We start from the raw sequence: 4,245 nt of genomic DNA on the forward strand, positions 1-4,245 counted from the left end.
TTAATAATCCTTTCTGCTATAGTGAGCTGGAGTGAACTACTGCTCTCTCTAGCGGATGAGTATCCACCACTGAAGATAACAACAAAGAGATCGAAACCGTACGGTCAGGGTGGAGGATGGTAGGGATCCACTCCCCTGATTGCAATATATATCGGGTGCAGATTGCATCGAATAACCATCTGGTAGAGGCGTCCTCCTGGAGTTAAAAATAGCAGTAACGGCGGTTCCTATGGAACAGCTCTATTTAAGTAGTGACAAACATTACTTCTCAGTATAGTTACTGCTTTCATCTCCTACAGAGATTTTCTAACTGGCTAATTTGCTTATATATATATATATATATATATATATAGTTAATCCAAACATGAAAGCACAAAAAAAACACAACAAAGCGAGGACGTGGAACAAATATAGTATTATTGGACGCTCATGAAAGAAGGAGGGTTTAACGTTTCGAGCGGAGCTCTTCGTCGGAAACATAGGAGAAGGAAAGATCCAGAGAAGGGAAGACAGAGGAAAAAAAATCGCCAACGGTACACACGCGGTCGCATATATATATATCTGTAAATATAATATGTGACGATTATTCGGTAGCCATGATAAAACTCCGAGTTTCGGATGTCGAGGCGGAAACCCACGCCGGCATCACTTCAGTTATCGGGCCATCGAAAAAAAAAACGAAAAAACAATTCAATTTTTCATAGATTTTTCATAGCATTTTTTTCGATGGCTCGATAACTGAGCCCCGACATCCGAAACTCGGAATTTTATCATGGCTACCGAATAATTGTCACATACCATGTTTACAGATAAATTCCTCTATTTACATAATATCGAGGTCTCATTCTTTTGTTGTCTTGCCATTTCCATCAATATATATATATGTATGTGTGTGTGTGTGAGTGTGTGTGTATGTATGTATATGTATGTGTGTATGTATGTATGTATGCGTAGCCGGGGGGGGGAGGGTCCGCCTCGGGCGACATTTTTAAAGGGGCGGCACTTTGGGGTCTGCTGTAGGCAATATGTGTTTTTTCGTGGGGTCCGGGGACGGCACACACTCTAGCTACGTATGTATGTATATATACACAGGGGAAGAGAAAGAGAGAGAGAGAGAGAGAGAGAGAGAGAGAGAGAGATGGTGGAATATTTTCGTTATATACAACGAATGAATGTTGAGTAAGTTATCTTGCAAATTTAATTGACTAGGTTTCTATGTATGCACAAAGTTCTAACACTGGTATTTCAAGTTATGTTCACATCCCAATACAAGAGTGACGAAATATTCATGCCTTGCGTCATGAAGAGAAAACCGAATTCCTAAAAGAATGAACGGAGACATGTTAATGGATACCATGTCTGTATGTTAAGTTCGCTTCACATGTAGTTATGAAGCAAACTTCTTAAGTAAGTGGTTTGGGGTTTGGATTCCTCTGAATAGCACCTTTCGCAAGTGCCTTTTGCCATAGCTTCTAGTCGACAAAAGCCTTATGTGCATAATTTGGTAGATAGAATCTATGTGGAAGCTTGTCCCAGTCCTTAGGTGGTAAACTTAATTTTATCGTTCATCATATCTCCGGTCTGAGGGCAACATTTTCCTTGCAGTCACGAAGACTATGACAAAGGTCATAGATGTTATCTTGTCACTTCTGACTATTCCTTTAATAAAAACGCACCGACGTTTGGTGCAATCGTCTGATTTAGAGACCATGTGTAGTTCTAATTCATAGGTAACCAATGAAACCTAGTTTGATCGAAATTGTGTTTCTTCAAATGTCAGATCTGTGTGTTTCCCTTACAGGACTTTGACCCCCCAAATTATCGTTGTTGTTTAGTCCCATAACAGCTCTTATCGAGCAAGACCTATAATGAAAGACGTCCCTGTTGTGATAATGTCATCTTTTCAAGTATAGCATATCTAGGATGTAATTCACCATATTTCCACCAATCGGACGGCCGCATAGAAACTCCAAAGCAAAACTAGAAATACTTTCTTGCATATAACTAATTTATTATTCAAATATTCTGTTGTTACTGACAAGAAACAGTTCAACAAAATGTTTCAGCTAAAGAAAAAAAAACAAACACCATTAGCCAAGTGAACACGCACGCGCGTGCGTGGTTGTGTGTGCCCTTAATAGTTTTTCCAGTCACTCGAATCATGTCTTTTACCACTTAAAGTTTACCAAAATTACTACTTAAACCAGCAAAAAAAAAAAAAAATCGCCCCTAAGAAGCAAAAAACAATAGTAAAAAGAATAGCTGCCAAATCTCCCTCCAATTATGCACAGCTGTGTTAAGTAATGAGAAGGTACATTTGATAATGTAGTCCTTGGTACATTCTTTCTGAATAAAAGATGGGATGGTCATTGTTAAAACGTCTTTGATTATAGAAGCTTGGAACAGAGCTAACCAAAAAAGCGAAGGGTAAAAAAATTGTTGTCCTAGATCAGGGCTGCCCAACCTGAAGCCCACTGGCGGCTGGCGGTTCGCTTGATACTTTCTTGAAATGGCTTGATTTAAACAAACATTAAAAATTTTTTATCAAAAATTAAAGATTGTAATGAAAAGTAAGAAAAAAAAAAAGGTACTACTGTTTTTGCAACGATAATATTTCATGTTGAATCAACGATCATTCATTTATTATTGTAATAAAAGCAAAATGCTTACAATTCTGTCAACAGTGCTCTGGGATCTTTTCATTTTGAAGGCCAGATTTTCCTAGTTAACTAAACAATTTGAAACTTCGTATACTGGTAGATTGTGTCAAAAGAAAACATTATTGTAAACCAAAATGAAAACGGAATTGTAATTTCTAAGTTTAATTTCTAATTTCAAATTATTTAGTTAACTAGAAAAATCTGAAAAATATGGCCTTCAGAATGAAAAGATCCGTGCTCTATTCTCGAAGCACGCGTATGTAGTTTGCAAGTGTTAATTGAACATCTTTTTCGCTATCTTTTAAAATTCATAAGTGGTAATAAAGTAATAGCCTACAATTTTATAATTTTAAACAAACGACAAGTATGAAAAATTCTTGATTCTGTAATTTGATTATTTGACTATAAGTGCATAAAGTATACAAGCAACCCTCAGAAAACTTTCTGTGATTAAAGTGGTCCACAATGTAATTCCAGTTGGCCAGGCCTGTCCCAGATACATTATGTCTATATGAAAGATAGGATGGGCACGGCCGAAACACGTGTTGATAGGTTTGTTTGATTAAGAGTGACTACGGGCTAGCTGTGAAAAACAAGGACAAATTAGTTGATATAGTCTTAAATATATTGTGTGAATAAAAGACGAGATGGTTATCTCTTGGTACATCTGTCATTATAGAGATAGAATCGGAGAAAATAGATGATTCTGCACACTGGGGGGGGGTTATTCACAGCCCCCCCCCCAACAAAACATTTTCATTGGAAGGGCCCCGAGCGAAACGTCAGAAATCACCTCTCCATGAATGTTATTAGTTATAAACTTTAGGTATGTACATGTATATTCATGGTGATTGACAATCTACGGCCGCAATGCTTCACTTCAGTAGCAGTACTGGACGATGTCACTGGCGGCAAAACACGAAAAATATTGGAAACACAATGGGGTACGGTAAACACCGAAGCCGAAAAGCATTCACATTTTAATCGCGTACTAAAATAACAACACAAACCCAAAGGCCAAATAAAGGCAGCATGTAACCTTATAACCAAAGACTGGCTAAAGGTAATATTAGTAGAGACCAGCAGGCCTTTGAATACGACCCCCTCTACAAAGCCCTAAAGTATAGGAGTTAAAACTTAGTTGACAGTAAAAACATACATGCATACGATGAAAATGGAACTATAATTGATGAAACAACAAAGCTAAAAGCGAGAACTTAGTAGTTATGTCTAGACTTAAACTGCAGGTTGTTACATATCTACTACTACTATTACTAATACAACTACTACTTCCTAATGATGCGTCACACAGTTGCATTCCAACTCTAGTAAACTTCTCAGGGCTATTGTCTCACTCTCGTCACTCCTACACTCGCCCACTCACTATAACCTCACTTCTATCCTCTCACGCGCTCTCTCCCTCTGAATACGCCCGCGCACACTCTCACACACACGCGCGCTCGCGCGCGTATGTATGTACACACAATACCTTGTCGTCCTCTCATCTCCCTCCCTTCGTCTTTACCCAGCTCATTTCTCCTCATCACTGAAAAACCATCTCCATCCTTGTTTATCTTTTAATCGT

At 38.2% G+C, this 4,245-nt stretch overlaps 1 protein-coding gene across 3 annotated transcripts in view; it reads right to left on the minus strand.

Annotated features, from left to right (window-relative positions):
* The window catches only part of LOC115215812 (ras-related protein Rab-23), a 68,431-nt gene that overhangs the window by 36,878 nt on the left and 27,308 nt on the right, over nt 1–4,245 (minus strand). The window lies entirely within an intron of this gene.

This window comes from Octopus sinensis, linkage group LG9 (assembly GCF_006345805.1).
Source record: "Octopus sinensis linkage group LG9, ASM634580v1, whole genome shotgun sequence".
NCBI classification, from domain to species: domain Eukaryota; kingdom Metazoa; phylum Mollusca; class Cephalopoda; order Octopoda; family Octopodidae; genus Octopus; species Octopus sinensis.